Below are 12902 nucleotides of genomic sequence, written 5' to 3'. Positions count from 1 at the left end.
ACATGATATCGTGTCAGGGACCAAAAACACACAAGCGGGACGATGTAAAAATATTCCAAGTGAACATAAACTACGTAAAAGTTGTAATGAAGTTGATATTTCAACCGTAATACATTAATCAACTCCTTTAAGTAATTTTTTTTACCGTGAACAACCAAGAATAAACACCTAACACTGGACACTTTTAATTTGCAAAACACTCATTTGCAAATCCGCCGCCGCCTCTCCTTACAGCTACAGTGTCGTGTATATAACCAAAATGTGCAGCATTACATGGGATTCAATAAATTCATTGCTTTTCTGCTGTTATTATTATATATATTTTGTAATTTGATTTAGAAAAACATGGGATTTTCAATATCCCATGGGATAAGGCAAATCCCATGGGATTGACCATTATCCCATGGGATTTTGGTTAAATCCCATAGGATTTTTTGGGGTCCCATGGGATAATTGTAGTCCCATGGGATATTTGTTGTCCCATGGGACAAAAAAAATCCCATGGGACTATAATTATCCCATGGGATTTTTAATATCCCATGGGACGAAATAAAATCCTATGAGATTCAAACTATAAATATACAGTAATGTGTATGTTACAATGAATTCTGTTTGGTAGAAAATTGTTTTAAGATGAATCTTTTTAGTTGTATATCTTTTTTTCCTTGGAAATGTTAATGCAATTATATTGTTCTATAACTGTTCAAAACTAAACTTTTAAACAACAAAGTAGATAATGTAAGTATCAATATATGTTTATTTATGAATTTTAGAATACTTTTTTGAAACACAATTTTTTCCCATTTGAAATCAATGAAAACTCTTTTATTAGGCTTAACATACTAGTAGCTTTTTACATAAATCTATTTTTTTTCAGGATATCCCTCCATCCAAAAAATTAATAGTTTCTTATCATCCAGCATTGTGTGATCGTAATGTATAGTCCACTTTTTGGCCATTCAGCACAGAACATTGTCATTATTGTGGTTTTAATATCTTTTGACTTTAGATATTTAATAGAACTTCAATTCATTGACTGAGTGATGAAAATAATAACTGATCTGACTTTTGTCTTTGAATTTATTCTGGTCTTGTTTCTGCATGTTTCTGCATGTGTTCTGTGTTTTCTCCTTTTATTCTAATTGATGAATTTCAATCCTTCTGAAAAAGAACCAATAAAATCCGAAGTTATGGATAATAAAAAAGTGTTTGCATACATGTAGCAATAACATATGATTTTCAATAAAAATAGCTATGCTACTGATTGTTGAAGGTTGTCCAGTGTCATCAGTTGCTAACCTCCTACATCCTTTGGTCTCTGATGGAGAGTTGTCAAATTAGCAATATACCACATCTTCCTATTTTAATATTATATAACAATCAATTTATGTATTCTTCTTTATAACATTTGGGTATTTTCCCTAGTTATATATATATATATATATAGATCAATGTTAAAACTTTAGGCAATTACAATAACATTCCATTTTTCACAAGAATTTGCAATATATTATACAAAACGCCAACAAACAAAACATATTTAAGCTTCTGAAGTTCTGAAAGAGTTCCACTTGTGTTTTATTTCAATGAGAAAATACCTTGAATTCTTTGGACATGTTGGAAATTATAACATTGATACAAAAAATTATATTGTTTTTTTTTTCTTATTTTTGTGTTGTTCGGTTGCTGTCTCATTTTTATATATGGTTATACATATATCCTAAATCTTCTTTTTTTAATACTTAATTATTAATAGTAAAAATGGGATATTTTTTATTTTGATAATCTCAAAACATTATTATTCTATCAAATAACTTATTTTCAAGTTCACAAAACACCAATGTGTCAGATATTAATTTTAAGACATGTATAAACATGATCAACAAGCAGTTGACAGGATGTCATGCAAAAATCTCACTAATATTAAACTTTCACAAAAACTCCATACTCAGCGAGTACTATTAAAGTTCTTAGTACAGGACAAATTCCTAGTACAGGACACCATGCCTGGCAAACACTAGCATGTGTCAATGTCTAGGCAATCATGTAATCAGGCTCAAAATCTTAGTTTGGCACTGAATTTAAAAGTTCACCACATAATGAACATGTGTATGAAATTCAACTTCATGGTAAGCTATGTACCTTAACCTAAAACTTTATCCTAAGAATGTACTATAATTTCACATTATGACATTTCTATGTTCAGTGATCCATAAAATCAGGGTAAAAACAGTAAATGTAGTGTATAATGTATAAACAAGAGTGCACACGCTGAAATGTTGCGCCTTCTTTACTTATCTTTGATATCATGTTGATAGTCCTAAATATAAAGCTTTACTACAACTATCACATAAACTCAACATGATCCAAGAAAATGAATTCAAGGTCATATAAACCCGACAAGAAATACATGTACAACTTACAACCATTCAATATACTAAATACAGTTGACCTATTGCTTATAGTTTCTAAGAAGCAGACTTAACCAAGAAAACTAAACATTGACCAATGAACCATGGAAATTAGGTGAAGGTCAGAAGAACCATGCCAGACAGACATGTACAGCTTACAATCCTTCCATACAACACATATAGTTGACCTATTGCTTATAGATTTAGAAAAACAGACCAAAACACAAAAACTTAACACTGAGCAATGAACCGTGAAAATGAGGTCAAGGTCAAATAAAACCTGCAAGACTGACATGTACATCATAAAATGTTTCCATACACCAAATATAGTTGACCTATTGCATTTAGTATTCGAAAAAAAGACCAAAACTCAAAAATTTAACTTTGACTACTGAACCATGAAAATGAGGTCAAGGTCAGATGACACCTGTCAGCTACATGTAGACATGTACACCTTACAATCATTCCATACACCAAATATAGTAGACCTGTTGCATACAGTATAAGAAAAACAGACCAAAACACAAAAACTTTACTATAACCACTGAACCATGCAAATGAGGTCAAGGTCAGATGACACCTGCCAGTTGGTCATGTACCTCTTACAGTCCTTCCATACACCGAATATAATAGACCTATTGCTTATAGTATCTGAGATATGGACTTGACCACCAAAACTTAACCTTAAATATAAAAAAGAAGATGTGGTATGATTGCCAATGAGACAACTCTCCACAAAAGACCAAATGAAACAGAAATTAACAACTATAGGTCACCGTAAGGCCTTCAACAATGAGCAAAGCCCATACCACACAGTCAGCTATAAATGGTCCCGAAATGACAATGTAAAACAATTCAAACGAGAAAACTAACGGCCTAATTTATGTACAAATAAACTGCTTTGCTGAGCGCAGCTGGATACGCAGAGGTCCAACCCTGAACAGTTGGGGCAAAAATGGACACAATATCCAAGCTTGATACAGGTCTGAATTTGGAATGTAATTAAATATTTGACATATTATAGGTTTCTGAATATTAAAATGTAGTCAAAGAACTTGAAATTGGTTATATGAAATGAATTTATATTCAATTAAAGATTTCTTGCTATTGTGCAATACACTGTGCTGTTGCGCAATACTTAGTAAATCTGTTGTCAGACTATAAACAAATAAAATCTTATAACTTGGAAACGTAAAATCGAAAATTTATAAAAATCAAAAGGGAGCTTACAAAAATAGATATAAACAATTTACCAAAGTTTCATAAACAAGAGGCTCTCAAGAGCCTGAATCGCTCACCTGTATTTCAGAGAAGATTTTTAAATGTTAGCAAACTTGATGAACAAATTGTGTAAAATTGTCTTTAAAGGGCAATAACTCCTTGAGGGGTCAATTGACAATTTTGGTCATATTAACTTTTTTGTAGATCTTACTTTGCTGAACATTATTGCTGCTTACAGTTTATATATATCTATAATAATATTCAAAATAATAACAAAAAACTGCAAAATTTTGTTAAAACTACCAATTCGGTGGCAGCAACCCAACAATGGGTTTTTCGATTTGTCTGATAATTTCAGGGCCGATAGATCTTGACCAATTAAACAATTTTACCCCATGTCACATTTGCTCTAAAAGATTTAGTTTTTGAGATATAAGCCAAAAACTGCATTTGACCCTCATGTTCTATTTTTAGCCATGGCAGCCATGTTTGTCGATGGATACAAACTTCGGATACAACTTATAAACAAGATACCCTAAAGAACATTTACTTAAAGTTTGAAGGTAATTGGCCAAGTAGTTTCAGAGGAGAAGATTTTTAAATGTTAGCAAACTTGATGAACAAATTGTGTAAAATTGTCTTTAAAGGGCAATAACTCCTTAAGTGGTCAATTGAAAATTATGGTCATATTAACTTTTTTGTAGATCTTACTTTGCTGAACATTATTGCTGCTTACAGTTTATATATATCTATAATAATATTCAAAATAATAACAAAAAACTGCAAAATTTTGTTAAAACTACCAATTCGGTGGCAACAACCCAACAATGGGTTGTTCGATTCGTCTCAAAATTGCAGAGCTCATAGATCTTGACCAATTGAACAATTTTACCCTATGTCAGATTTGCTCTAAAAGCTTTAGTTTTTGAGATAAAAGCCAAAAACTGCATTTGACCCTCATGTACTATTTTTAGCCATGGCAGCCATGTTTGTCGATGGATACAAACTTCGGATACAACTTATATACTAGATACCCTAAGGAACATTTATATAAAGTTTGAAGGTATTTGGCCGAGTAGTTTCAGAGGAGAAGATTTTTGAAATAGTTTACGACAACAGACGATGACGACAGACGACGGACTACGACGGACGCCAAGTGATGGCATAAGCTCACATGGGGCCCTTCGGGCCCCGGTGAGCTAAAAAAGCTGAAAGCATTTCTGAGTTATTGTCCGAAAACTGGAAAATCCCCCTTTTTGTAATGAATAAAACCCCATAAATCAGAAATGTATAGTCTAAAATTTATAAAAATCAAAAGGCAATTCATATCAATAGAAAAAAACAATTCACCAAAGTTTCTTGCAAATTGGTGAAATTGTTTTTGAGTTATTGTCCGAAAACTGAAAATCCCCCCTTTTTTAATGAATAAAACCCCAAAACTCGGAAACCGAAAACCTGAAATTTATAAGAAACGAAAGGGAGCTCACATCAATAGATATTAACAATTCAAACAAGTTTCATGCAAATTAGTGAAATTGTTTTTGAGTTATTGTCCGAAAACTGGAAAATCCCCCCTTTTTTAATGAATAAAACCCCAAAACTCGGAAATGGCAAATCCGAAATTTATAAAAAAAAAAAAGGGAGCTCACATCATATATAAACAATTCACCAAAGTTTCATGCATATTGGTTAAAGTGTTTTTGAATTAATGTCTGACATGTTGACGACGGACGGAAGGACAATGGCATACCATAATAAGTCCCGTAAACAGGTGTATAAAAATGAACGAAAAACAAATATGTAACACATAAACAAACGACAACCACTGAATTACAGGCTCCTGACTTGGGACAGGCACATACATACAGAATGTGACAGGGTTAAACATGTAAGCGGGATCCCAACCCTCCCCCTAACCTGGGACAGTGGTGTAACAGTACAACATAAGAACAAACTATAAAAATCAGTTGAAAGAGGCTTAACTCATCAGATGGATAAAAATACAAATACTACAAATACAAGTGGTACTTGTACATCCAAACAACAAAAAGACACTAAGTACAGATCTGAGAGTACTCGCAGTTACTGACAGCTAGTTCAAAGCCACTAACAACTAATAAAAAAAATCATGCATCTAAGACTAAGTTCTTGTTCACTGATCCATGAAATGAGGTCTAGGTCAAGTGAAAACTCTCTGACGAGCATGAGGACCTTGCAAGGTACGCACACACCAAATATAGTTATCCTATTACTCATAATAAGAGAGAAATTAACATTACAAAAAATCTGAACTTTTTTTTTCAAGTAGCCACTGAACCATGAAAATGAGGTCAAGGATAATGGACATGTGACAGACAGAAGGCATCTATATACAAAGTATGAAGCATCCAGGTCTTCCACCTTCTAAAATATAAAGCTTTTAGGAAGTTAGCTAACGCCACCGCCGTAGCTGCCACCGGATCACTATCCCTATGTCGAGCTTTTGCGACAAAAGTTGCAGGCTCGACAAAAATACATGAACATTTTAAAGTACTAAATTTTGAGTATATACATGTAAAACCACAAGTTACTAACTGAAGTTCATGGTGAACTGTAACCAAAAACTTTAAGTGAATATAATTTAGAGAAAGACAGATGGATGCACAAACAGTATCAAAACAGAGCATAAAACTTACCGAACAAGATGTTTTACATTTATCCTTCAGAAGCAGGAAAATTGAAGTGTTTCTTTTCTTTCTCTGCCCTCCATGATATAAACTTCAAATTCATTCATGCAAAATATGAAAATCTGCAAAAGTAGGACCTTGTACATCAGCTTATCCACATTTTAACTTTTGAACTGCATTGTTCTTTTCATCTTGCTGGCAACCTTAAACATAAAAAATTAAAAAAAATGATAAACACATAATTCTGAAATAACTTCGTGTATTTATTTTTGTTGGTACAAACAATTTTTCCAAATTTAAACGAAAACATCATCACAAAAAAGGACGTCATAGTCATACTAACCTCCGAAATATTTAAACAAACCAAAATTAATACTTGATTAAGATCTTGTCATAAATGTATAGCATGGATACCTCTTATTTTTGAAGACCATATGTCTATTGCATACTTATATTCCTTTGTACAAGAGTATGCATATTAATATTAAAGATTGATTCTGAGGACTTTAAAATCAAAGAGGTAGTGCCATTATCCTCTGAATTCATTACACTATACAATGCCATAAGGCTACTCCAAGTTGTATGCCAATCTTTAACATGTTAAATTAGCATGATTAATTTAAGTTTCATAACTTCATTTGTACACTTTGAGAATCTTACAATACTGTTCATTCTGATTTTCAGAACTTATTGTGAGGTTTTTATTATTTAATGCGACTGAGAGCTGTATTGAATTCTTATATCTGATAAGAGGGGGCCTGCTCCTGTCATGCTTCAGTGATTCCCTATATAATCAACCAATTTTTTTCATTCAAGAAAAGGGGGCCCCGAACTTACAAATAATATTGATAGTCATTAAGTCATGTACAATACAGTATACTTACGATTACTTGTAAGTTTTTTTTTTGTAAAACCGACTCAAGTATACTTATAATCAATCTTAGTCGTAAGTATTTTTGTGAAATTGACTCCTGGAGTCCTTAAAGACTATCTATTCATCTTTTAGATAATTTGTTAGGTTTTTTTTATGAATATACAGTGGCGGATCCAGAACTTTTCATAAGGGAGGGCCAGCTCCAGTCATGCTTCAGTGATTCCCTATATAATCAACCAAATTTTTCCCAAGAAAGGAGGGGCCCGGGCCCCCAAGCCTCCCCCTCCCTTGGATCAGCCTATGATATATATATCTCTCTGATATGCCATTTCAAATCAAATATGTATTTAATAAAACTTTACAGTAGAAAAGTAATGGATAGTTATTCATTTGGGAATTTTTCAAACTCACAGCATGCCGGTGCCTATGTTCAAAGTGGTGGGTTTTCAGATTCTTTTCATCACCCTCGTTGTATTGCGGAATAACGATTTAGGCCAATTGAGAAAAACATCATGTCTGTGATTGGTAATAGTGTGTGTGTATAATTTTCTATACCTTCTTATTTAATATTTTTCCAATTTTGAGTACTGACGGCAAGAGTTGTAACGTATAGTGTACCAATGTCTTCAGCCAATGTGCTATTTACAAGTGCGATCGAGGAATGCAGGGGAAAGAAACTTATCAATTATGTTTATTCTTAAGACAAAAATTAGCCGCCGTAAAATGAACCGAGTCGAGGAGGTTACTGACACGTAATAGGGCAGAGACATATATACGCATATGTGTATATATGTCTCTGTAATAGGGTCATCCCTCGAGAACAACTAGTACATTGATAAAATACTATGCAGTCAGTATCCCGAAAAAAAAAACAACGTATGGATGCAAAACGCTTAGTGGTTTCGGCTGACTGCTAATACGTGCACTTTGTCTCAAAATATCCCGGATAGTTGTTTCATTACCATGATTACCAATCATTCCACATCTCCTTTTTTTATATATATACGAAAGCTTTATTCATATTTGTTGGTGTATTGATGAATGTTTAAAGATACATTTTAAAATACAGCACAAGAGATGCAGATTATATAAAACTTATAAGTCGAAGACATACTGACAACGCCATGGCAAAAACTTAAAAACGACCAAATGACGTACAACAGTCTGTAAAACTTAACTATAGCATACAAAACGCAAACATTTAAAACACATAAGAAGCACCCAGACAGTCAAATAGAAATTAAAAGAATAAATAATTTGTAAACTAGGCCTACAGCTATATTTTCTTATCATCTAACAGTAAACATAGGTTCTGGTATTATGTGATAAGTCATTTTTTCATGCAGACCCAGTTTCATTGATACTTTGAACTTAAAGTGGTTTTATGCATATCAGCCTTGATTATCATATGTGTGTAATTTTATTAAACAATACACATTCTAAACAGGTTAAATTCAATTTACAAATTCAGATCTACTGGCATTCAACACTCAATTACTTACTTGCTGTATATTGCTAACTTTGATTGTATATTGTCAATCCCTCAACATCGTGAATACGCCATGCGAGGTGTTGACTATGTTTGATACAGGGTCACTGGCGGCTTCGAAGCGTAGAACAAAATCCAGGTAAATGAAAATATAAAATTTTGTTGTTGAAAATTTTAAGTACTAAATTCCTAAATTTGTACTTAACTCCGTTCTACGGGTAACATGGTTGTTTGATATGAAAATAGGATAAAAGCTTCCGAAAATTATCACATTATAAGTATTCGTAAATGGATATGAAAAAACCTAACAAGGAATAAGTATTGGTAAACGGACAGAAAGTCGCAGTACAAAAGTTTAAATTAATTATTTTACAATTGTTTAAATATATGAGAGAAAGTTCTTGACGAATTAACTTTATTTATAGATAGTTGAGGAAATGATTAATTCGCCTTCAAATAGTTTTTTTTATCAAAAACTTATAAAAAGGAGACATTTTTGACAGCATGAAGCCAGTTAATTACCAAACCACTTTGGCAGATTGTTTTCTTAACAATCATTGTTCAATATTAATATTCAAAAATAAATTTTGTTTACAAGTCCGTTTCCTTTCAAAAATATTTCAGAAAAATACTGAAACGTTCTTAAAATTAAGTTTATTCAAAGAAAAAAATATCCCAAAACTGAATCGTGACTTTTTACTTGTTACTTTATGCATGTTGTACGTTCTAAGTGTCAATCTAGCAAACACAAATTTGGAAATAAAATCGATTACAATGTAATTTTATAGAAGAAAAAAGGGGGGTTAATGAACAAATTATTACTATACACTCATATACTTCTAAAAAGATTTGAATTTGTAAGCTGTCTATAGATAATGTTAAATTATTTCAAGAGTTTCAATTAATTTAGGAGAAAAAAAAAGATTATAAACAGTTTAGTTTTCGACGCCTACTACTACAAAAAATAGTGATTCTTTTTGTAGATTTGGTACTTCAGTTTCGACTCAAAATTTCCTATTAAAAATTGTTAGATGCCAAATATTTAGGAGAAGATTGTATTTGTAATTTATGTAATTGTGGTGATATTGGCGACGCGATTCATTATATTATAGCAAGGATTTGTACAAATCCTTGATTATAGAATGTTCGGCAATAGACGAAAGTAGACAAACCCTATTTAAACGGGGTTTGGATCTCCAAGGACGCCACATTTTTCATCGAATAAGATCTATATTTTTTTAACGTTTTCAAATGAAATAACTTGAATTGAAAATTTCCCGACTATGTGAAGATTTCTTATATTTCTAAATGGCTTCATTTATTACATACAAAACGAAAAATGTATTAAATTTTTTTTTGTAAAAACAATATTCATGTATTTTTATAATTTTTCCAAGGACACGTTTTTTTTGGTTTGTTTGCAAAGTTTACTTGTATGTGTTTTGACAATCACCAATCAGTCCTAATTATTAAAGATCAAACGTCCTAATCAAAATGATGATTGGTATTGAATATGATCATCGGTCATGCATGACGTTTCCCAAATAACTTCTTCAATGTTGGGTTGATTTTATCAAAACCAAAATTATAAGATCAAAAATTAAATTATCTATCGAATGTATACCCTCAACGCTCACTAAAACATATATACATGTACTGAGTGACTTTTTATGTCCTGTCTGCACTCAGGAGGTCCTGAGCGATTTTTAGACGTACCGTTAATTTATAGGCATATATATTTGAAGCTGTTCTTAATAATGTACATTATCTATAGGTATACATACATTAGACAAAAAGACTTTCCAATGAACTTAGTTCTAGTTATCTTATGTCCTAGTCACAGGCATTTGTCTCAGAAAAAAAATTTCCTATAGACTTTTAATGTTATATTAAGGTATATAGGAATCAAAATTCTGAGAAAAGTGCCAGTGGTCCTTGTGTGAAATAAATCCACTGAGAATTGGCCTTTTTAAACACATCTATATATACGTTTTCTCAAGGGTTTGTACATGTAAAGTGAAATTATGTTTACTCAATGCGTAGTTACAATAGACACTAGACAATATTTATAAGCACAAACACATTTACATTAAATGGTTATGGCATACAGTATTGAGACAAGAAACTGACAATAGTTAAATTGACTATAATTATATTAGGGTTGCAGTGGTATTCCAGAGCAATATATCTAAATTTATATTCATATATGAACACGTTAAGCAATGTATTACTGGACAAAAACGAATTCAATATGATAATAAATTTTTACTACATGCAACCAATATAAGAAAGAAGATGTGGTATGATTGGCGATGAGACAACTCTTCACAAGAGACAAAATGACACAGAAATTAATAACTATAAGTCACCGTACGGCCTTCAACAATGAGTAAAGCATATACAACATAGTCATTATTTCATACAATATCTTAAACAGACAATTTGGTTAAAAAAATACAAATCGGATTTCCTTCTGACATACTTGTTCTTCTAAAAGAAAAATAGATTTAAAGAAAATATATTGGGAAAATATTTCTGTTTGTTTTTTCAAGGATTTATATAGTAATATACTATACAAATCCTTATTTTTTTTTTTCATTTTTACACGTGAGAGATTTAAAGTATTCAAATTATCTTGTATTACAAAAAATGATTATTTTCACATCATGAAAAAGCATATTTTCAAGGCATTCGTACGAAGCATAACCTTTTTATGTCAAAATTATATCTAAAGCTCTAAATTAACACATACGGGCCGGGATAATTTTCGGAAATAATGTGCTAAAAACTGTGGAACATTTTAAAAAAAACATTTGTCTCCTTTATATATTTAAAAATGAAACTTCGAAGTTCGATAATGATATTTAAACTTCTTATACTTTGAGAAAAAAACAAATGTCGAACAATTACAAAAAGAAAAAAATAAGTACGGTATGAAGCCTTTGTAAACAGCTATCAAACTGGTTGAAAACTAGTGGTTTAGAATAACCCCAAGGACGTCACATGATTTTTTTTTTCAATTCAATCGTAATTCGTACTAAGTATGAAGCAGTAATAGAAAGTGGAAAAGCAAACACCCGGTTTTGATATTTTTTTCAGAATTTACTCATAAATTTTAATGAAACACGCACCTTTGTCGGAATTAAAATTAAAACAAAAAACTTATAAATATATCTATTCCTTTTGTCTTGGTATCTCTAAATATTACTTCCATGCTCTTACATAAACATTCAACAAGCTGACCACACTCTTAACTTATTAGTTGGCGCACATCAACGTCGTGCACAAATGGCAAATAACTTTGTCGAGAAAGAAATAAAAAATAAATAAAATTATTTGTCATTTTAATCATTGCAAATAAGAACAACATATTTAATTATAAATTATAAAAACATTAATCTTTTCGATACAATTGTTAATTACTTAAAATAAAAAGATTATGATTGTTTATTCAGTTGTTATGTTATATGGCACGTGTCAATCGGTTCACTGATTTTCGGCATATCAAAGAAAAATGGGCACGTGCTTAAACAATGCTTAATAACTCGTTTATTTATGATTATTTTTCTATAATTTTTTTAATTTATGCATTAAATATCAATCTCTAACTTAATATGGAAAAATAATACATGTAACAGCACCCCATCTAGTCCTTAGTGGCATAGTATACGTCCTTAGTGCACTAAGGACTCCTTAGCAGTGTTTAGACGTACCGTGTGAAGGGTGGTATTCACAGGGGGAAAAAAGACTATAAATATGTGTGTATCGACAATTAACACATTATTAATGTTCATTAACAAAATAAAAAAAAAAAAAAAAAATTAGGATACATATTAAAAGAAACATAAGTTATACAGATGTTCTCAATAAAAAACAATCATTAATATACTTTATGGTGATTTTTATAATGACTGGCAGACTGCTATTTAAAAGTGCGGCCATATGCCTCAGTGTTATAGGTGACTGCAATTTAATAAAATTGAAATTAAGATTTTTATTAATATTTTGTATATAGGTATCCCTGAATGATGTATAGCATGGACAGACTGAGAAGAAATGGTATTCATCCTCAATTTCTTGTCTACTGCAGGATAGGCAAATAACATAAGTTTATTTGCTACTTTTTTTCTTCTTTATTTTATATAAATGATTTTTTTTTCAAATTTTAACATTTTTTTCTTCGAAAAATTTGTAGTGTTGCAACAGGGAATGGACACAGATACTTAACTACATTTAACGAA

At 31.3% G+C, this 12902-nt stretch overlaps 1 long non-coding RNA gene across 1 annotated transcript; it reads right to left on the bottom strand.

Moving 5' to 3' along the window:
• Nucleotides 1-759: 759 nt before the first annotated feature.
• Nucleotides 760-7803, bottom strand: LOC127703663 (uncharacterized). Its single transcript, XR_007983011.1, has 3 exons — nucleotides 7728-7803; nucleotides 6308-6501; nucleotides 760-1161 (listed from the first exon to the last, which is right to left on the bottom strand). It is a non-coding gene; the product is annotated as an uncharacterized LOC127703663 (long non-coding RNA).
• Between the last annotated feature and the right edge of the window lie 5099 nt (nucleotides 7804-12902).

This window comes from Mytilus californianus, unplaced genomic scaffold (assembly GCF_021869535.1).
Source record: "Mytilus californianus isolate M0D057914Y unplaced genomic scaffold, xbMytCali1.0.p SCAF_1, whole genome shotgun sequence".
NCBI lineage: Eukaryota > Metazoa > Mollusca > Bivalvia > Mytilida > Mytilidae > Mytilus > Mytilus californianus.
This window is presented reverse-complemented; position numbering and strand designations above follow the sequence as displayed.